Genomic DNA, 23,307 nt, shown 5'->3' with positions numbered 1-23,307 from the left:
AGTCGTTTTCCATGAATCCTGCTGAAAGGATTAACACGGAGCCCTGTATACATGATTAGCCAGTAAGGTTCCACCTAGACGAGGCTAGAGCACGTGCGGATAGAGCAACGGCACGTAGAGTCATGTAGATACGCGTAAGCGTAATTATCGTACGTGGACAGGGGAGAAGGCAAGTCACGGTCGCACCTGCTGCTCGCACTGACAGCAGGCATCCTATTGGAGGAAGCACCGGTCAGCGAACGAACAGACGGACGCACATCGGTTATTGTTCTGTCTGCGGACAGGACATGTTTTGCCCTATTGACTTCGCTAACACTCGATATCTATCGAAAGGTGTTTCCTGCACGGACTCGATCACTGTCACGCACCACATCCCTGTCTCTCGATCTGTCATCGTCATCCACTCACAATTGTTAATAAGGCTTAAATTAGTATAAACGATAACAACATTGCTTACGACTACCTAGCAACTTGTCAGTCATCATTCCTAACTATACCACCGATCATTAAATTCCTACAGAAAATTGGATTCCATTTTTTTTTTTTTTTTTTTTCAAGATGTCCCCTAGGAGACCCCAAGAAACCATTCATAATTTTAATAGCATTCAAAGTCCTCTTCCTCCCTTCATTAATTTAATTATTAAAGTAATTTAAATTCGTTACGTTCGTGACCCGTGACAGGCAGCGTGTTAATGGATAACGCTGGACGTCGTGAGATCCTCTTTCTTTCCGACAGCGGCAGCGGAACGGAAAACAAATTGAGCTGGCGGTCGTAAAGTGTTTCCACGATACAGAAATAGAGGCGCGAGTGGAAGTTGGTCGCGGATTTATATGCGTAGCTGTAAATACGAGCACGAACGAAACGGGTTACGACGATCGACATAGGCGTACGGAGTTTCTTTATTGAGAAAGCTAACAGACACCAGGATCAAAGAAACTATAGCGAGGAGTGTCGTGTTATCCAGTCGAGCGTACCGATCCTAGCCTTAATTCACCGTTTAATCGAGACCGTCGTACTTGTACACCGTACTTTAATGACGCCATTAGAGAATTGTAGTGATTTTTTCTCTCCTTTTTTCTTTCATTCTGTTTCTTCTTACATTGCTATTATTGGAGTTGACCATTCTGGTTAGAGCGTCTGTCGAGAGCCGTGCATCGGTGACATGCGAGAATAGCCAAGGGGATCGTGAGTATCCTTGGCCGTTTTAGTATCACGCTTCTTTTTACTGCGAAAGAGTTGGACAACTGACATTGCGCTTGGTTCTTTTATAGTAGATTTATTTCAAGTACTTTCTCTAACTTTGTCATTGGAACATGTATTATTTAATGTCACCGGTGATATTAGGGGATATTTTAATTTCTAACAGACCCTATCTATTATTATCACTGTATGGATAATGAATTAGAAAATAGCATAAATTTTTATAGAAACGTGTACGCATAAAATATTACATCAGGTTATTAGATCCTTATAGAATAAAGAAATTAGAATTTCCATATTTTATCTTTCACTTTCTAACTTTATAAATAATCCTAATCGCATGTGCCATCAAGTCATAGCCATTCCTATCAGCTAATGATACCAAAACAATTTCCGTTTATAACTTATAAACCAATATGCATTTTCTTCCAGCCAAAGATTTACGCATGATCCATTCACTTCCAAGTTTATCAATCGGGACCATGTTTCATCCATCTTAGATACTTGGTTAAAAGGATGGTAACATCCAGGTAGGTATCCTGGCCACGATGAAACCCCGATAAAGCATGTACGAAAGGACAAAACGAGAGCAGTATTTCAGGTGCAACGTCTGGCCTTGATACCCGCTAATTAACTACAAACTAATAATTTTCTGGCTAACGATTTATTGTTGTTCCGCGAGCTGCATACAAAATGTCATAAGGGGCGGTTCTAAAACGACCTTGGCTGCAGCGAAGATACAGCCTGCTCGATCATTTGCAACGGAACAGGTTCCAGAACGGGAAACTGATACGTCGCAATAGCGACAAGACATTTTAACGTAATTAAAGGATCGATCAATGTTAATGGGTAACTTCTACCGTTTCCAGAGAAAATATTGGAGAAAAGAAGTACCATGACTCCTCGACTTCTTGCACCTTTCTCTTGAATCTCTTCGACGAATAAGGAATATACGGTCTTTCTGGTCGTTAGTCAATTCGCTGAAGGATGTGATAGTCATTAACGTCGATAAGTATACTGCTTATTCTTTTTTAAGCGAATCTTTCCTTTTTTGGGCTTCTTCCTTGTAAGGAACGTGGATATATTAAATTGCGATTCATCATGGGATAATAATAGTAACTGATTCAGTACCTACAGATTTAAGAGTGGAAGGAAAAATATCGAAGAAATTATACCTTTAGTTGATTCCCTTTTGTTGTATAAGGAAATGTTAATTATTAAGAATTAAGTTAACTAAAAGTGAAGAATTTTGTTTTGACAATTGAATTGAGGAGAGCAGTATAATTATTTTATCAAACAAGGAAAGAAATAATCATTAACCGTTTAGCAAGAACAACAGGGATCACTATCAGAAGAGACAAAATGAAGAAGACAGTTTGCCAAGTGATTCCCGACTCTTCTCGCAAACGCTTCTCTGATCTTCTCGATCAGATAAGAGGGCAGACTCGTTAGCGATTCGTCGTGCAGAATTACGCCGGTGAACCGAGGAAAAGGAAGCCTCCGACGAGGTAATTATCGCCCCGTCTAGGGCCACCTTGCGATCATTGCATCCTTGCACCCAGTCGCGCAGCTAACAACGACCGCTACAAATTACAGTTTTCGAGCTGGAACGAGCGATCACCAGCTTTGCATAAAAAATTACACGCCGTTTCGGAAGTGGGCCACTTCCGCTCACCTTCACGAACTGTCGTGTTCAAGTAAATCCACCTTTACGGTTACGCGACAACTTTTTATCGCTTGTTAACGCAGAGCTTTTCTCGAGTACACTATCGTTCAGAATATTTATTTACGTTTAACTCATTTTTATAGCCCATAGTGCTCATCCTGTTATCAATTTCAGTAGCTCTGAGTGAACGAATATAGTCACGCGTTTATGGTTCCCTTTACCTCGCTTTAGGACGACAAACGATGATTCACGATCGTCTAAAATCTAGCCTACGGAGAATCGGAAACGGTTTCGTATATTCTGCAGGTGGACCAAGTGGTTCGCCTACCAGGAATAGATCAAAGCATCTTCAACGAGACCAAACTGCTGCTCGCAGATGTATCCGCGATCTCAGCTACCATTCGTCTATATTTATTACAATATGGTAGACTTGTTGTCGCCTGCATTTGACCAGGGAAACATTGGAAACTGGGACGTTTCTCATATCGATAATGTTTGCAAATTATTAGAATAATTCAAATAATATTTAATATGATAATTATAAATGAAAAAATTTTATAGCTTCTCATTTTTTTGATATCCATCAGAAAATTGGCAAGAACTGACAGCAATAAAAAAGATCGAAAAAACAAACAAGTTTTTCGTTAAATCCAGCTGACCGTAAGAAATCTCCCTTATAAATAATTACAAGACCATCAATCATTATTCCAGGAGAGATACAGAAAAACAGGATGAGAAGAAAAATCCTGAATCGAATCGGTTTCGTCACGAAAATTGTAGTGCAATCGGTTGATACGTCCGTACGTACACCTTTTTCTGTCCGAGCAAAACAACTGTCCCTGCTAAAAATTCAATTAATCATGGGTCCGTCGATATTTCATCTGCAGCAAGATGGACAGGCACAATTTGTACGTATCAGGAGCGATAAATTACCAACCAGATACTGACCCGGCAACTGCAATCGTAGACTTTGTTCTTTGAGTATACGTATCACGTATACCTACAGACGAGAGAACCAGCGCTTCGATAAACAATGTTAGACTAAGTAAATAGAAAAAAAGGATTCCTAGGTGAACGAACGGAACGCGTGGCGAGGGTATCGTCTGTAACTCGTTTTCTCCAGCGGTCGCGAATTTGTCGCGATCGCGAGTCTGATAAAATTGCGTACGCGCCAGAAAACGGTGCTTTATCGCTGCCCGGAAGAACGTCTCGAGGTTAAACCCGCGATGTTTCGCTGAAACACGCGACAGGTGGAGACGAACGCGACAAAAAACGTGGAGAAAAAAGGGTGAAAGAACGAAGAAGAAACGGTTATCTGGCGACGCGAGTCACCGGGGGGAAAATAAATGAAGCGACTCGAGCCACGAAGGAAAGTATTTTTGTCCGGGCGTCGTCGTCGGCGATCTATTTTAAATTTCGCAAGGATAATAAATCCAGGAATTACCGCTCGCTTAATCCTTCCGCCGATTCGTCCGCGATAATTTCGCGACCTCTTTCCCTATCTCCTTTTCGCCTCGGGTCCTCGCTTTTACCCGCGAAGATGCGATCAAGACCGCTCGCGAGCAAATTCATATTTTATTCGGACCCGTGAGCCACGTTCGCGTTCACAAACGGCAACCGAGCGAGCACGTTCCAGGATAAATTCAACGCACCGAGCAGAACGATTATTTACAACGTGGGTCGAGTCGACTTAATTAATTTTATGGAAAAATATGTTTCTTCGCGAACCGACAGCCACGGTACAACGGTCAGTCGATCGAAACGGTACTTACATTCGGCTAAAGGAAAACGTCTTTGATAAAGAGTTATCCGACGAACGCACCTGCCATTCCGCCGCGCGATACTCTCCATACGCCTCGTTACAACGCGAGTACAATTAGGACAGAGATCTGTATTTTTTAAGCGTACACGACTGGCAATTAACGGTAATGCCTTGGACACGTAGATAGATGGGACACTTTTACGTTTTTTTTTTAAATAAAGACTCAAAAACCTTTCTATATAAAGAGTGACAATTTTACAGAAAGTAGCCCCAAAGTGTCCTGTGACTTTATGGAAGTGTCGTAAGAAAGAAGACTATCGACGGCGTTTAATTAATAACCCGTGTAAAATTGATAATTACAGGCTGTTAAATGGCGTTCCGTTCCTGTGATAAGGTTCGCCACGCTGTTTAAGATATCTGACGGAAAACACCGTTGCTTTCCGAACGGACCGTCGCGTGATTTACAAAACGTTGCAAGCGTACGCGAGTTTTATTAACGTTTAACGCCACAGTGTTCCTTTCTATTGATTCTTTACGATGACTTTTATCGACGATTAAGTATTCCTGGCGACTAGCTGATTTCGCAGGATATACCCGTTAACCAAGCCTTGCTGTAGTTTCCTTTTCTATTCTTTTTGCGTTAACACTTAAAGAGGAAACAGCCGAGTCAAGCGCTGGGTCCCGTTAGCCGGGTGTTGTTTCGTAATGGTTTAATTGATTTCCTGAAGGAGTTTCAGTCTTAATTGATAGCGTCCAGGTAGAATGACTTCACCGTTGTTTTCGAATATCCTAACCGATCAATTACAACGGTTTAATTTATTGTTCGGGGGACGTTTCGTTGCTATGATTGATTTTCAAACGTTTGATCCGATCAGTTCCACTGGTTATGCAACAAGTATTTTAATATGAAAGATAAAAGATGGAAGTGGCTTATATAGTAATTCGATTGTATCTTTAATATTGGATATGATATTCTTACTGTGGTTCAAATTATAGTTCAACCAAGTATCGATATTATTTTCCATTTTCAAAATTATTAGGTCTCTCGAGGTCTTTGTCACACCTTAGTAAAATGTAAAGAATACCCACCTGTTAATATTAAATAAATAAATTTCTATGATGATGGATACTTCGAAGTTTGCATAATTTCTGAAAGTTAATTAATCTTTAAGCACCATCCATGGGGTACTACGCCCGATGCGTGGCACGCATGTCAGCCACGAAACTCGCAGGGGTTGGTCGAGAAAAAAGAGGATCTTAGGTAAAGACTTTTCCCTGCACGAGAATGCGTGAAATGGTGGAAAGTAAATCCACGAGTCGCAGGCTGATTTCAAGAAGCTATCTCGCCACACCCAGGACCACCCCCGACCCAGCATCCATCAAGTCGGAATCTTGATTTCCAAATCCACCCTCTCGCGACTGGTTGCCTTTCCGCTCTCGTCCGGACGTTTCTTCTCTTTCAGAATGCCACCACTCGCGTGACCTGCCGCCTAAACGGGCTCCCTTTTACCATGGACGCAGAAGTCACGTTTCGCGTTTACTGATTGCCCGATGGAATTCGGTCGCTCTTTCCTCCGTGATGGATAGATTCGGTGGATGTGAAATTTTTAGCACAGTTTTATAGTGTTACGAGAAAATGGAAGTCAGCAAACAATAGCGATTACTATTATTAAATCGAACAATATGATAGAATAATATCTAATTATAAAATTGTATAATGTTTATAAAATATCCAACCCCCATACATCACCAGATTCCACGTTTTCCAAGAAACTTTCAAAATAAGTCAACGTTCAGTCACGGCCCGAGGCAAGTAAATCGAGCTAAAATGGAACTGTACAAAGTACCATTTCATAAATCTTTCCCGGAAAAGCGTGCGCTGTGGAGAGAGCACGGAGGGAAAAGAAAACTGTTGATAGATGAGGGAAACGAAGAGCAGAATCGAGGAGGGTGTGTCGGAGCATGCCACGATGGAAACATTATTTCACAGTCGGTGTATGATATTATAAACCGAGAGGGGATACCTCTGAAAAGGGGCTTCTTCTTAATATTTTAATATGTAAAATCTTGTGGCCAAAATATTTAGAGTTAACGTTTCAAATTAACATTTTCATATAAAAGGTACATTATAATTTCAACAATGTTTATTCATAGATGAAAACAGTTGTTATTCGAGGTTGTACATTCTGCACAGTGGATGGATAATGCAAGGAATGGGAAATAGAAAAAGAAAAAGTAAGGAAAAGCAGGGATGAGCAAGCAATATATCAACGGAGGTTGGCAGGAAGACGAAGCCTTCTCCGAGGAACTACCGAGCCACGTCGTCTTCGTTCCTTTTTACCCTACAGCCAAGAAAAATCCCGAATAATCCGGCTGTAAGGATTATCCTGCCTCTCACCGATCTTCCCTTGTTTTATTATAACTCGGCGGATACCGTGAAACCTGCGCATCGCGTCTCAGCTTCGATTCAATTCGACCCCTGACACGAAAATTCGAATACGACCATTCTCTCTGAAATTCTTTATTTTTATTTCTATTTATATTAAAAAAGACAAAAATTAAATATTGGTTAAAAACTGTAAATGACTTATTAATATACTTCTCTATTGTTTAGGGTTCATTTCAGATCACTTGGGATATTACACATTTTTCTTTTATTTTCATATCAATCGGTACGCGTTTCATATTGACTCGTCATGATAAAACAAAGGATCAAAGAGGAACGAGGCATTTAATCGCTATGCAACAACATTCGTGACAAAGTTTAAACCTTCCTCTGGTTAGTTTCGTCATAGTGCAATCATATTCGTCACGAGAAATGGCCAGAGAAACGATAAACTGGGAGTCGCTATAAACCGTTCGCGCAATCGTTGCGGAACGAAGAAATCCGGATTGTAAAATCTAAACATAGAATAGAGACAATCTTGAATTCCCGCTGGCGTTCGCTAAGCGGATTATATGGATCTGGTTGTTCGTTCTTTCAGCAGGCCGACTTTGGCGCGTATTATTACGTTACGTGGCCGGGATCGATAGTTCGCCGGAAATGTGGAATTTTCACGTTAATAAAATGACTCGGAAAATGTAACGCGGTGCTTGTTGCATACTCGAGGAAGGAAGAATTATGGAAGGACTGTTTAATGGGAGAGGATTTTTTACGCTGTTCTTAATTAATTCTGTGTTGAAATTGTTACTGAAAGAAAATCGATTTCCTTGATACCCACTGCTTTGTGCAACGATAAAATATTAACTTGTTACATATACACGCGTGACGCTTTTGAATTTCCATACGAGATTGTCATTTTTTGTCGAGTTGAAGACTTATAAATTTCTTATGGGTGATAAAAAACACTGATGAAATTATGCACACCTGCCTTTGCGAACGTGTAATCAACAATCTACTATATTTTCGAAATTAATGAGCAGCGGTATCACAAGAATTATACGAATACAATTCGATAAATAATTTATACTCGCAGTCATAATACCTACCATCGATTCGCTAATACCTCATTATCCGATCCACCCTAAGCGCGGCTTTAGCGTACTTAATAATTTACAAGGAGATTACCAAAGTTTTGGTAACACTCCTTAATTCTCCCCGAATCAAGAACATCCCAAAGAAGCCGTTCGCTAAATGAATTCGCACGACTCAATTGTCCTTTCGGAATCGACTAAACGCAAAATCGAAGACAAAAGTATCTCCCGTTCCTCGATTGTTTCCTTGGCTCGTCCACCAGCATTTCTTACTTCACGTTTACCCGCTTAAGGCGCTCGTTTAGGGCAAGGGCCACCCTTGTGTTCCTTCTTCCCCATTCTCATGCCGACACTCCCTTTATCGATCCCACTCCATTGTCCCTCTCCCTCTCGCTTTCCTATCTCTCCATCCTCCCTCGCTCTTCTTCCACCCTTTTCTTTCTTCTCCACGCTTTTTCTCTACCCATCTCCGTCAACCTCATCCTTCTTCGTCCCTCTTCACCACCTAGTTACCCCGGGGAAAATCTAGAACCGGTTCCATCACCCTCCTCCTTCGCAGACGCCGCCACCATCGCAGCAGCCACTGCCACTCGCCGAGTATAAACCCGACCAACCAGGAAGCACGTATCTGCCCTTTCGAATTATCCGGCTGGCTTGCCGCCCTTTGTTGCACGCGGAATTTCGTTTAATTAAAATGAGACTGTAGGGCCGACCGGGCTCCGCTCTCTGCCAGAGCACGCTCGCGGGGAACGTCTTCGATTGTCAGGCAAAGAAGAGTCTGCAGACGGTTAAACGTCGGAGAGTATACACGTTTCTGGAGGTGTTTCGTGATTTCAGTTTCATGGGGAAAAAATTGTCTATTTTTTCAAGCAAGATCATCGTTACCACGTGGTGTAAGGGTTAATAATGAGATTTTTGAATAACCTTGATGGAGTTTGAAAAATAAGTGAAAATAGGGTTAGAGAAGACACCCTTGGTGTTCTTGTAATTTATAACGAGCATGGTCAGGGTTCATATGCAAATTTAATCTACAGGGTGTTTTAACCCTTTCGACGCTGAGTATTCTATCTTCGACGTATCTCAGAGCTATCATGTGGCATTATATTGGAAAATATGTCAATTCTTATTAAAGTAAACGTGTGAGAAATCATTCTTTCTCATAGCAACCCAGCATGTCAAGTGCCAGATGCGTCTACCTCCCCATAACACCAGAAGGGTTAATTAAATATTTTTACTATTAACTCGGTTTCATTTTTGCCATCTCCTCGAAAAACTAACATTTGAAATTCAGATATGTCTCTCAGATAAGGGAAGTATCAATTGCTTCACATTAACCCTTTGAGAACCCAATGAAGTTCAATAACCATTATACCTGCACTTCAAATTAGATAAGGAAAATAATTCACACGTAAGCCTGAAAAATTAGCAGCAAAAATACAGATGTAACAGTTAAGATAAGATAATAAATTAATGCAAAAAATGAACAGCAATAAAAAATTAATTGCGCGATCAACGCTATTGTCTCTTTCCTTCTCTCTCTCCCTCTCTCTCTCTCTCTCTTTTGTTGATCGTGGCAGAAATTCTCATGTGACCACGCGGAAATTAGCTCTGATTGTGATCTTGGGAGGTGTAAACTGGCAAAATGGCGGTACACCGAGAAGGAAATACATTGTTCGGGGCGGGGCCAAGCCACTGGAAAGGGCAGACCGGTGTTAATCACGCTATCAAGGTGAGGGATCAACTAATTAACACGAAGTTAATCGTTCGCCCCGCTACTTGAACCTACCGACGCGGCGTCCGATCACGTTCGCCATTCATGATCATGTGAAATCTTAGCGAGAAATAAACGGTGAATATCTTTGAAACATTGTTGAACGTTAAATTAACAAAATAAGATTGAGAGTCTAAAGACTAATTAATAATTAGTTTCGATAGATCTAACCACAATCGCCCATTTTCACTCTGGCAGCCGACGTTGATTCGTTGACTGCCGCAGTGAAAACAGTAATATGTTGTCAAACACATTAAAACTTGCTACCTTTAGAAATTAATACAATATTATCTTATTGCATACATAAGCTGCAATAAGTACTAAGTTAATGCAAATATCGTAGCCAAAGTTAAGTTCGCGACTGATGGAGAAAGAAACACAGACATTAAAAGAAAAATCGAGATGCAAATTAAAAACTTTATCATAAGCATAACTTCTATTCATCGATCGATTCAATCGATAACTGATCGTTCACCACGACCAAGTACGATCCTTTCTAATGAAACAACCACGCAACAACAAAGCTCACAATATCCAAGCATTTCTAGTAGAAATCCTCCAAAAATTGACCAAGTAGCATCCTTTCGTTCGATCGTACATGTACAGTGGATCAAGAGAGTATTAGCACATCCTGTTATCTTGTAATTACACATTATATGATACTGTTCATTGTAATATCATAGAATTAATTTTGAATATTCGTTTGATCCACTGTAGGTCTATCGCACGAATGAGTCGAAATGAAGGAGCAACAAAAACGACCGGCATCGTTCACTGTCACGGCCAAGTATCACCGTTACGTGTAGCCGTTAAGGCACGTTCACACTTCACCGTGCTCGTGAAACTCTCCCTCCACGTGTATTAACCAGCCTCTCTAAACGATTGATCCATTATGCCTGGTGCACACTCGACGCTCTCACTCACGCGTCCTCGAGCCAGGACCAATTAAACTAACCGGCTTCGAGTTTGTTTCTTTTTTTTCCTTTTCTCAATCAACCAAATCCTTGAAGAGAAACGACGCTCAGAATAACAACAATAACAACGACGAGGAGGACGACGAGGACGACGACGAGCTGAAGAGGAAAGACACAGGGAGAGGATTGCAAGGCGTCGCGGCGCTGGTCGGTACTAGACTTGGCGTCGGTTCGTTCGTTAGCTGGACCCTCTTGCTCGCCCGTATTAATTTGCTTCCTCCTCCTCTACCCCCGCCGACACCGCTCTCCCACCCCCCTGAAACGAAAAGGGGGACTTCGGGTCGCCCCTGGTCTTAGCTGCTCGCTACTGCCACTGCGAGAATCGAGCCATCGCGCATGCGGACTCTGCTAATCACCCTACGTCCTCTACCCCCTTCGACCACCCCTCGGCCGAGCTACCCCTGCCTACGTTGCGCTTTCCACAGCGGCCCTACCTCGATGAAGGTGAGCCACCAGAAAATTAACTGCAACTACCGGCTGTCTTTGTCTACCTTGCCTGGATCCAGTTCGCTTCCTCCGTGTTCCAGACCTACTTCGACCTCGTTTCTCGCGACCGTGACCTTCCGTTCGAAGGGACGAACGAGCTTTGGGGCTTTGGGGTGGAAATGTTGGCCGAATTGCTCCTTCTAACCCTTTCGCTACGAATATTTTTGCTGGAAAATGCCTCTGTATATTCGTGTATTAAATTTTTTATTTCGACCCTTTCAAATTCACCCCTTCAAGTCATCTTTGGAACAGTGACAGAAACCATACATTTATAATAATAATAAATGAACAATTACCCCTATTCCATTCGGTCAACCAAATCTCAAGAGAGCAAAATCTCTGAATAAAAAGCCACCCTAAACTCTGTGGAAAGCATGCATCATGGTCACCCTTATCTCGCCAAGTAGATATCTCTGGAGGTTCAAGAAAATATTTCACTTCGAACAACGGTATATAGACGTCGTGTCAGCGATTGAAGGGTCGATGACGTGATGAGACTGTCGAGGAGGGTTGGCCAAGAGGCGTGGGATGGAAGCAGCGGCACGGTAGTAAACGAGTTATTGGAAAATCGTGTGAGGGGCTGTAGCGAGCTAGGTGACTCCGTAGCGAGCCGAGAAAGGAAGAAGAGGTCAGTAATTTTTCGCCTCATTGCTCGTAAAAAGGAGACGCTTTATCGTTCAACCGGCGAGCAGCGATCATGTAACCGTACGACGGACTTACGACCTTCGATTGGGAAGTTCGAAGGTGGCCCCGTAGGGCATTAACACCGCGCTCGCTCGTAGATGTTGATCAGGGCAGGGCATTTTTACCGGGCCAATTTGCCGGGGATGAAGCTCGCATGACATTCTCATGCTGCTCCATCCACGTTGCCTTTCGCGAAGATAAAATATCACCTGCTTCGCCGAAAGCTATGAAAATTGTACTGCATTCCTTTCCAGCTCACTTTCGAGTCTCTCTAAATTTTAGCATAGCCTAATTTGATTATTTCAACCGACGATCAGTTATATTTGCTAATTTCATTTCCCTTTCAAATATTAAAATATTACTCAAAAAGACATACAAGATACTATAAGAAAACGTTCAGAGAGGAAGATTCAGAAGTGGCAACGTGTTCGCGAGCATAAAACAGCGAAACGCTTAGCATAGTAACATCGCCGAGCGGGGCGTCATTACTGTATTGATCGCGGGGGTGGTTCCTCTCACCCCTTCACCTCCACTCTTCCTCTTCACCGCCCTCTCTTCATCCCGTTATGATTCGAGGATCACGAGGGTAAGGGCCGAGCAGAGAGATTCAGAGGCACAACGTTCGGAGAGGGTTGAAAGTAGGACAACGAACTTGCCGGAGTAACGAGTCTCAGATCAAAGGACCGACGTGAACGATCCGATAATTTGGAATCGTGCGCCATTACGCCTCTATCGATCGCTATTACCTCGCAATGATTCCACAGTTGCGCGTTCAACAATGACGCATCATGTCCTTAGGTGTACACGAATTTTAATTTTCAATCTCTCATTTTTTTTTCATTGGATATAAAAATTCGAAAATTCTAATTAAGCTTATAGTTCTAATTAAAAATTAGCTTCCCTTATAGTAGCCACATGGTATCCATTGATCATTTCACGACGAACGACTGTAATCATCTATAGTAGCGGAAGGGTTAAAGATGAAATGAAAAATTGATTTCAAGTGTTCGATTGGACGTGATGATGTTGACCTCCAGCGTGACGTCAAAGTTCGAAGACGCTTCTTTCTTTTCCTACCGTAACCCGCTCCTTTACATCCTCACCGATGGTCCAGGACCCGTTGCAGGACCGGTTTGGTAAGAATCAACTGATCACCAAGGCAAGAAGCAACTGAATCACTGTGGCTTCGACCCTTGGATCGAGGCACGGGTTGCTTCGTCAGGACGTGGAATATTCAAAGAATTCGAGAGGAACAATGCGCGCAAACAATGAGTTAGGGTGCATTCATTGTCATTTAATCGGCAATGATTATGAAATCTGTACAGAAGAACTCTTTCAGTCGGACACGTCGAGGGTCAAGACAATTCTAAACCATGTAACATAATACATATAAAAAACTATCCTCTAACTTATCAAGACTTTTCTTTCAACCGGAGTTTGTTGTAAAAAGTAAAGCAAACGATCAACTTAGCATACGGTACAAAAAAGAATCATCAATGAACGTTTGAGAATGTCGTATGATATAATGCAACGATGAAAGAAACGCACAGAAGAAGCGGAATTATTCGACGAACCGATCTATACGGGGCTCGTACGGGCCGGATGAAGAAATAAAAATGTTCTCGGTAACTTCTTCGTGTGTGGCAGTTATGCAGCACAACGATAAGTTTACCGGGGCACAATGAGCACGAAGATGCGGGACCTGTACCAAACAGGTTACAAAGCAGTGGGTTACGTGAATCACGGTTGTGTCGCGTGCAATGCAATCGGAGCACCGGATTTACACACATACAGAGACATAAATGGGCACACACCATCACGTTCAAGGTATACATATAAATAGGTACAGCATCGAGAATGATAGGTTTCTTTAGGAGAAATAGTATTGTAGAGAAAAGAGTTGCCAAAAGAAAAGCAGAAATAACATAGCCATTTTGTTACTTGAAATTTAACGTCTCTCTAAAATGTGACATGGGAATGGACGATTGAAATGACCACGATTGTTAGCATAACAAGAGCAACAAGTAGAACTGGAATGATTTAATGTAGCACGTGATTACACAGGAAATTCTCAATTTCCATACCATACAAAAGAAAGTAAATTACTACGAGCACACATCTTGTACGTTCCTTCTTTTTTTTTTTTTCTTCTCGTTACGATGGAATAGGGTCGTCAGAAAAATGTTACAGTCGTTTCGATCCGAAATTTCCACGGGGTAGAAGGACGTAGCAATTTTACGAAGAAGGCATAAGAGAAAGAAGGGCTGATAATGCAATTACGACCGAAACGCTGCACTGCGTATGACGAATGCGATGTAAATTATCGTTTCCCGTGATTATACGGGAACTCTATAATATCTCGGTAATTTTCGTTTCTCGTTCAACTGGAAGAAATTATAGACATGTATAAATCAACAGGCATGCCGACCAAGGGGAAACAGATACGAACGGGCGTAATTATTGTCTTCATAGCGGGAAACAATAAGCTGGAACCGAACGCACGGAACGTGAACATCTCTGTGACCTGTGGTTCGTTTTCACTTTTCGAAAATATTTCATTTCTTATTTCTATCGAAACTTGTATAGAAATTCATTTCTCTAACATTTAACAAATATTGGGACAAACGCGTCCATCGTCCCTCTATGGAAAGCCCATTGCCATGAATCTCTCTATTCATAATCGTCGAACCGCACCCTATGCATCTTCAGACAGCAACAGAATCGCAATATCGTTTTAAAAATAACATAACAAAAATCCAGCAACAACGAAACACTCGGAATCGTACATACAACGAACCAAAGACTCATCTCAGAATCCTAAGAATGCGAGCCATTGTTCTCGAAAGAGAAGAGCGTCATTCCTATCGAACTGCGAGTACCATTACCGAAGACGTTCGATAAACGAGTCGAAAGAAACGTCGTCCCTATCGTCGGACGTGCTTCGAGCTCGTAGCTAGAATCAAATCATTAGACATTCCTCTGCGTGGTCCTCATGAACGAACGATTGAGACGTTCAACGTGGCGACGACCAAGAGGACGACGAAGGCGACGACTCGTGTGGCGCATACAAGGGCAGTTCTTGTTACAAAGTCTGCATGCTCGGTAATCTTTCCTCCAGTACCGCACTGCAAAAAGCAGCGGCCATTTAACCTGTTACCCGCGAGTTCGTGTACCAAAAGAGCACCCTCTGAATGCCATTGCCAACCAGTTAACTTATAATGCCTAGAGTAAATGGGAAAAGCTATGATCTGACAATAAATCTTCTACTGATAGGAAACTTGAACAACATAGCAGAGATAGATGTTGTTTAAATCTTAAAACTTAAGAAACTTGGAATTTAGAATTTTGGAAATTAGAAAAGCTTAGAACTTGAAAATTTTTGAAATTAGAAACTTTTAAGTCACCAGATAAGAAACGGCCCTTTTTGGCACCGCGTGGGAATGAACAATTCTTGTACTTCATCGTTTCTCCGAACACGATGGCAAACACGCGAAAGAAGGTATCACAATGCCTAACGAGTACCCTAGTGCTTGATGCACCTCGCGCCTAGAGCACGGCATGTTTCTAAAGATATCCGGTGCTTGTTGTGCAAAGTACTTCTCTATTTTACCGTTTCTCCCTTTGTTGCTGGTACTTTGAGCCTTGAACGTTCGCTTGGATTCCTTTTGTATTCGTTTTATAAGATTAAAGTAAAATTGTTCCCCGCTCGACGTGTGCCATTAGCGACACGTCGCATTTGTTAGAAGGATTATACTAGAGCTTTCGCGTTCTCTTGTGTTTAATGCTGCCATTCATGCTCTTACGTCACCATTTTGGCCTTTTTCTGACATATTTAAATTTTAAATTATAGAAAAAAGTCTACTTAACAAATGCCTATGATCGTATCTCTTATATTTTTATAGAAAATCATTTTCGAAGTTATAGATTATTCTGAGACCTCGAAGGTGGCATAACCCTTTAGGATAATTGAAAGATATAAATCAAACCAGGTGCTATTAATTCAATAAATATTGAATGGAAAGAAGGAAGAAAGATTACGAAATACCTATGAGCTTGATATCAAGCAAGCAGTCTATTAAATCAAGATTTGAATCGAGATGCGTTAACCACTTAGCTATCCAGGCCATTGAATTCTTTCGTCCTGTGCCTTCCAAATGGCTGTCGCCCACGTAATAAACCAAGTAGCAGGAGAGTTACTGTTACGTGGTGTAACACGTAGGCGACAGCCTGTTTCGACATTAGCATGGGCAGATCATTTAATTCCTTCTGGATATAAAGCGCAACTTTCCTCACTTAATTATGTTAATTACCTGTTAAGGTAATTCAAAGTATAATATTAGAGAATAGAAAAATAAATGAAGGTACAGTTTCGCTAAAAATAAAAGTGCAATTGCATTTTCTCGGTGCATCATCGCACTTATGAAAAAATGTCAATTCATAAAAATATACACACTCTAATGTTACTCGATCTTTTCCTCTATTATTAACAATTCAAAAAAACAGCCACCATCAGGTCCGATTTCATGATTCATGAATTAAAGGGTTAAGAAACCTTCGACCGACCAATGAAAATGGAAAAAATCTTGAGAACCGCTGGAAGGAAATTCGAAACGTACCACGTTCACGGACAGAAACAAGTACAGCGGTGCCGTGGCAAAATTTCACCGCAAAAACATCTCGCGGGAAAACTGACTCATCGGAGCGTGGAACTCGAGGAACCACGGTTGCCTGCGAACGAAACCACGGCAGCGAAATGATATTTCTCTGCTTATGAGAGGCAACAAAATGTACGCGGAGCGAACGGTGCACCATAAAGATATCTAAGATTTCCATGAAACAGAGTTCCTCGTTATCTCCGACAAGGCCGCCTCGGGCCATCTCTCGATCTCGCGTGATAAATTGCGCGCGAATGCACGCGCGTGTGCATTCCGCGCGCGTCACCCACGCAATCCTTGTTGCAAGCATCCCGGTAAAAAAAAGCTTCGAGACTATTTGTGTCGACAGCACGGACAACTCTCTAATTAAATATCGAAGTTACTACGAGTCGTGTCTCGTGCCTCGCTGAACGAGGACATCAAAGATGTTCTGCTCTCTTTGGATGAAAACATTATGGAGGCACAGTGATATTCTTTGATCATTTTGTTAAAGATAACCTGGACTTTGAACGTCTCTCTTAGTGCTACTTTTTTAGTTTTGCGATAATTTTCAATTCGTAAAATTTCTGACGAATACTGAATTACGAAATGAATTCTGTAACTTCTTACTGAACTTCAACTGTCTATCGCAAGTTAAACTAGTTTCTGTTCAATTACAGCCTCGCCAAGTTTATATTTTCTCTTCATTTTCAAGAATCCGACTGCCGTCCATTGAATTACGATTCACAGAACGCCTCTTCCGCGTTCGAACCAAGAGAGAGAGGTGTTCTTATACAACGACCACGAATCGCCATGCTCGACCAACTTGATCCTGGCGTTCAGTTAGTAACTCAATCCTCACCGAGTAAGGCTTTTCCGGTGAGGCTGACTCGGTTTATTTGCTTAGGAGCTCGTTAAGGCTAATCCACGTCTATTTACGCCGATCGATAAGCGATCGAACGGTAACTACCGGTGTCGGCGATACCTCGAACACCTCTCGACGACCAGAACAGCAGTTGCTCCTCCGTGGAACGATTGAATGGGAATAGGACTTCTTTCCACTGGGATAAAACTGCTCCGAGACTCTTATTTGCAATGACACATACAGGAATAAAAGCAAATATCGATGATTAAAATACATATTTTGAATTACGTATTGATTCTGATGACAAAAGAGAGAAAAAGTGTGAAGAATAATAAAAGCATCTGTTCTAATAATCTTCAACCCAACAAATAATAATAATTGAAATAATTTCAGATCAATAAAATTCATATCTCACAGAAAGCAAATCCTTTGTCTGTAGAATCATTTCAATCTCCAAAGAAACTTCAGAATCTCGTTCAGTATGATAAAAGCAAACTCACAATCACATTAACACATTGAAGACCAAATATTCATTTAACTCAAATTTAAAAATTAACAGTCTATTGATATTTTTAAATCTGCAATAAATTTGAGTTCTAATAAGTTAAAAAAAAAGAATCACGTCAACACAAATCACAGGAATCAAACGAATAGAAAACGTGAAGAAGACTCGTAGATTCACGGAGACCGAAAACACAAGGAGATTCGCACCACTGCGAGCGAAAACTGATCGAGTGGTCGATCTTCGAGTCAGCCTTCCACCTGGCCAACCTGAGAAGGGGTTGCAAGGAACCCGCCCTTTGGGTTTAACGAGCCCCCTGTGTTCGTACACGCCAGTAGAACCTGCGACCTGGGCCCCCTTTCTAACATCGAAACGACGCGAAAATCCTATTCAGCTTGTCCCGGTGCTCTCGATCGGTGATCTATTGATCCCCACTCGACCTCTACACGCGTAATCGTATATTTTTCATTGGCGAACTATAAGAGTGGCTCTGTTTGCTCAAAGGGACGATTGTCGTCACGAGTCACATTGTCGAGGAGCGGCTTTACGCAAAGTGAAAGGGGAGGGGATACGAAAAATTAAGGGATTTGTCTTGTTATCGATAATTAAAATTAGTTGTGTTTATGAAAAAATTACGCTTCTACAAAAATACCTATTTTTCGATTTCGTTTTGTCGAATCAAAGGAGACACGCCTGTTGCACATTCCTTTTCCATACATAAGATGCACTTGAGAACGAATTTGTAGGCTTGGTCGGGATCGGCGGGGCGCGATCTAATGATCCATGATCGATTACCAGACATCGATCGCGGTAATAGGTATAATGACGAGGCGATATTATGGTGTAACGATAGTAATCGACAATCTTAAAACTCAGCTCACGAAACATAAACACGCGCTTCTTCTTGACGTAATTATCGACTAGTATCTGTTCTGACATGGGGTAGATTGTATTATACTGTCTAATATGTAAATTATCTCGTAATATACATTAGACTTGATCAATTTTAAATCTCTAAGCATCTTTGATAAAAGTTGATAAATTTTAAATAAATAATACATTTTTAGAACTGCCTAATAATAAAATAAATTTCTGTCTAGTGAAGTTCAACTTCTCAATTCAAAGCTATACAGGTAGCAAGTATGTTCTTTACTACTGTTTAAAAGTACAACTTCAATTGAACATAAAACGAAAGTGCGATTTCATCGCGACTCATGAACCAAACGTTAACGGTCCACCATATGACGATGATTAATATGGTGAACAAACGAGAGAACGTACTGATAATTCTTGCACCGTTATGGAACTACAATATGCTATTTTCATTCATTTTACGATCGTACACTTCGCCTTTCTCATTCCACAAATCAAAATGATTCAGCGAATTTGCAAATCGTGAAACGAGTATTGCCATTTCATTTTCCTTGTACCGTTACCTCAGGATAATAGTCTTAAAATAAAATTAACTCGTTAAAAAAATCTGAAAGTTCACAATAAATGATATCCTTAGAAGCACGTGTTTTTGTTCGTTTCAAAGCTTCCAATCGTCGTGTTAATAAAAAAGAAATGATTAAAAACGCTTTCTACCGTGACTCTGTCGTACCCGAAGGGTTGAAATCACCGTTGTGCATGGTTAATTTTTTCCATCGACCCGTCCGTAGGAAAACGCAAAAAGAGCCTGAGAAAGTCTCAGGAGCGAAAGAAGTTCGACACCGTGCATACGTTGGATCCTCTCTCGACATGCAAATTAGAGGAAGGGTGTTGCGCGAGAGAAGCTTCCGGGTGCTCCTTTCGTAGGCACAAGGCGGGCAGTCGAAACATCGGTCGGAGGAAAAAAGTTATTGCTTAACCCCTGAAGAGACCCTCGACGATGCATAAAAAAAAAGCGTCGCTAATTATGCGAGAACATATACCTGGCCCGTGAGACATTAATGCTAAAGTTAGCGGCATTATGCGCGTGACAGCCCGGTACACGTTAGGGACAATGTTCAGGGAGGTGGGTCACACGCGTACCTGAAGTTGCGGCAATGTCACAGACAATGCGGAGCGTTAGAATATACGCAGAAAATTCTGTTTCCGCCTGTCAGCCATCAACGTCGTTATGGTTCGTTAGTCCCTGCATTTATATTAATCACCAGCCGTCCAACGGGGATGCGGCTACAGAGCAACGTGTTCTCCGCTCGCTTTCGCCCCGAGCTATTCCGATTTGCGCGCTACTCGCTTATCTAAACATCTCTGAACGTTGAAAATTTATAATCTTTCGATAGTACGGAAACCCAGAGAGATACCCTGTCATCGTCTTTTTATTATTACTAGTTTAAGGGTAAGGGGTTAATGGCCATAACGCAGATTTCATAGAATCTATGACTCTTGCAATTTTATATACATTTATATATTTTTTTTAATCCAAATTTTTAATGAGAAACTTTGGTAAATTGATAAATGGTCTAAAATTTAATAAAGAGAAATTAAATTTAAATTGTCATTATCTCCACGATACCCCGTTATGGGGTTAATAATAATTTTGAAAGTGGAATTGAATGAAACCGCGCGAAACATTCAAGCGATTTCACAGAAGCTGATCTGCAGGTCATCGAGTCTTCCCTTTACAAATTTAATTTTCCTAATTGCCGTAATAACGAGAACTTATTAAAGCAGAAATTATACGCGCAACTCCGTATTATACGTTCGCTATCCCATCACGGCTACTACCCTTCTTCGATTTAATGAGATGCTACATATAATTACGCCCTCTACGCGCACCATCCGAATAATGAAGTCATGCTTTTCACCTGTCATTTCATAGCAGTTATTTGAAGCAGCTTTAATTTCTGAATCAACATGCGACACTCTCGATTATGGTCATGTTCGACTGGTAAACAGAAGAGTAAACCGGTTTCTAGAAGTCTGCTTCATTTAATTCTAAAGATTTTCAAATACTCATTAAGGTAGAATTAATGGATGTTGTTGTAGAGTTCAACGACGATCCGTAGGAGAAGTTGTACTTGTTCTCTTCATCCTTTTTTGAAATATCGATAGAGAATCTAGATCTGGAATCTGCTCATACATTAATCTACCTTCAGATCTGGATTTATGTTCCTCGTTAGGGATTAACTTTACTTTCGTTTTTCCATTTATCACTGATATTTCTATATGCGTGCTCCATTATCTATTCTTCTTTTAATCAAACATTTGAAAGCTTAACCCTTTACTGAGGATGATATTAAATTGCATATGTCAGTAGGTCTTGGATTACCTTCAATTAATTTGTATAAAAAATTGACACGAATGCAATGCAATTCGATGAAATTAATTCTCTTTGATCCAGATTAACTCGTACCAATACGACGGTGTAATATATCGCCGACTATCAGCTGCTGTAATTCCTTACACTTGCCTTTTCGGGTTTCCGTCCCGCGTTAATCTTCCCGCAGGTAGCACCTTTCCTCACGACAATGAACATACTTCAAACCTAACCACTGATGTGTTTGTGTACGAGCAAACGTACTCACATTTTGATCCAGTGTGATGCAAATCGCACACTAGGCTACGTACGCAAGGTCTCGATTTAAAGCTGAAAAGTGCTCCTCCTTTCGTGCCTCCGCTCGAACCATCGAGGAGAGTTTGCATGAGAAAGGAAGCCTTCTTTCCACGGGAAAAAAGAACTCCTTGTCGAACGGTGCTTGAGAAGCAAGCTGTGATTTTTTATTTCGCAGAGTTATATGTATGTATAGGGTGATTTTTAAATTTCAGACAAGATGTGTAGTACTAGGCTTCCCCTTCCTCTTAAGTAAATCACTTACCGCACTACTTCCTGGCAGATGATTATACTATTAAAATCTCATTTAGTCGAAGATAACAAACACTTCATAGTGCAATTCACGCCAGATAAGAAGATCAATAACAGTCAGCAGGGTTTTTTACAAAAACACTTCGAGGCTGGTTAATTATCGATCTTGGCGATAAACGTTCGTTTACATCGCGATTGTGTTTAATGAATTTTCGCTGTAAAATGCTTCTACCGGTACTGTTAAAAGAAAAAAAAGAAAACAAAACGAAAGAAGATGAAACGGTAATGAAGAGCAATTATAACGACGCTCGCTTATAATGCCTGGCGATGCTAAAACACGTGCACATGTACACATTCTCGCGCGCAGTAATTGCATTTCTTTCCGTGCATTAATTCGCGATTCGGCCGCGCGTACGCGTACGCACGCGTGTGACTGAAATTTCATTTAAAAAGCTCATTGTCTGTGGCACGCACGGACTCACAGACACGTTGTAACGTTGCCAACAATGATCACGAAATGGTTTCCAATTAACCGTCCATAACGACCCGAACGACACGATACATTCTCATGATTTTCCAGCTATTCGACAATACTGCGTTTATTTAAAAAATAATTCGAACGAGCGTAACTTTGACACATTGTTGAAGGTAGAGAAAAGGGTGGTAATATCGTCCTACTGCTCTAATCATTTCTTTCTTTCAAGCTCTTCCTCTTCTCTGTGGTACCTTTTATCCTGCTTGTTTCTTTTCCCCTCCTCCCGGTGTCGACCGGCTTAATTACGTTATTCGAGTGAATCGTTACTTGCAATGCAATCAGTTTTGTTTGCGTGCGGCGAACGTATTAATTTCCGCGTATTCAGAACGAGGCGGGGACACCTGCTTCCGCAATAATTCGTCTCTGTATAGGCACGGGAGTGCAGATGACGTCGAATTATAGAAATTCGTTTCGAAGATTCCCGGTCTAAACGCAGATGTGCCCGCCCAACAGGGTTCCTACCTTTAACGAAATCGTTTTATGCAACGATTTCCTCGAAAACGAGGAGAAAGATCGAACAACGTTAATGATTCTTTGCTAATTAATTCAAATTACCCGAACTAGCTCGAAAGTATGTATTATAGTAATTTGTAATTACAAGTTTAGTTTGAAAACAAAATTAATTTTTTGCTCAATTTTTGTGATGATATTATGTGTAATTAAGTCGGTGCAGTTGCATCTTTCTGATGCAACGATGCACAAAGGTGCATAATTTCAATTTCAAAACACGCATCACTCGACACTATAATATTTTTCGTTATGTCTAGTCATTTTAAAAATATAATTTATCCCAATTAATTTATAAATAAAATAATAAGACAAATACTACCCTTTACACTATAATCATAATCAAAGTGCTCAAATTAAATAAACAATTTTTAAAATCTATAAAAATTTTAACCTTCTTTCAATTTTTCGTTTTCCACGTACATTCATTATACATCGAACGAACAAATCACCTGT

The 23,307-nt window shown here is 41.0% G+C and overlaps 1 protein-coding gene and 1 long non-coding RNA gene across 2 annotated transcripts in view; both read right to left on the bottom strand.

The window, feature by feature from the left end:
* The window catches only part of LOC114874615 (UPF0489 protein C5orf22 homolog), a 554,926-nt gene that overhangs the window by 425,830 nt on the left and 105,789 nt on the right, over positions 1-23,307 (bottom strand). The window lies entirely within an intron of this gene.
* LOC114874627 overlaps positions 1-23,307 on the bottom strand; it is a 144,673-nt gene that overhangs the window by 44,800 nt on the left and 76,566 nt on the right. The window lies entirely within an intron of this gene.

The sequence above is a fragment of the Osmia bicornis genome, chromosome 5 (assembly GCF_907164935.1).
Source record: "Osmia bicornis bicornis chromosome 5, iOsmBic2.1, whole genome shotgun sequence".
Lineage (NCBI taxonomy): Eukaryota > Metazoa > Arthropoda > Insecta > Hymenoptera > Megachilidae > Osmia > Osmia bicornis.
The sequence above is the reverse complement of the archived record's forward strand: the minus strand, read 5'-3'. Positions and strand labels throughout refer to the sequence as shown.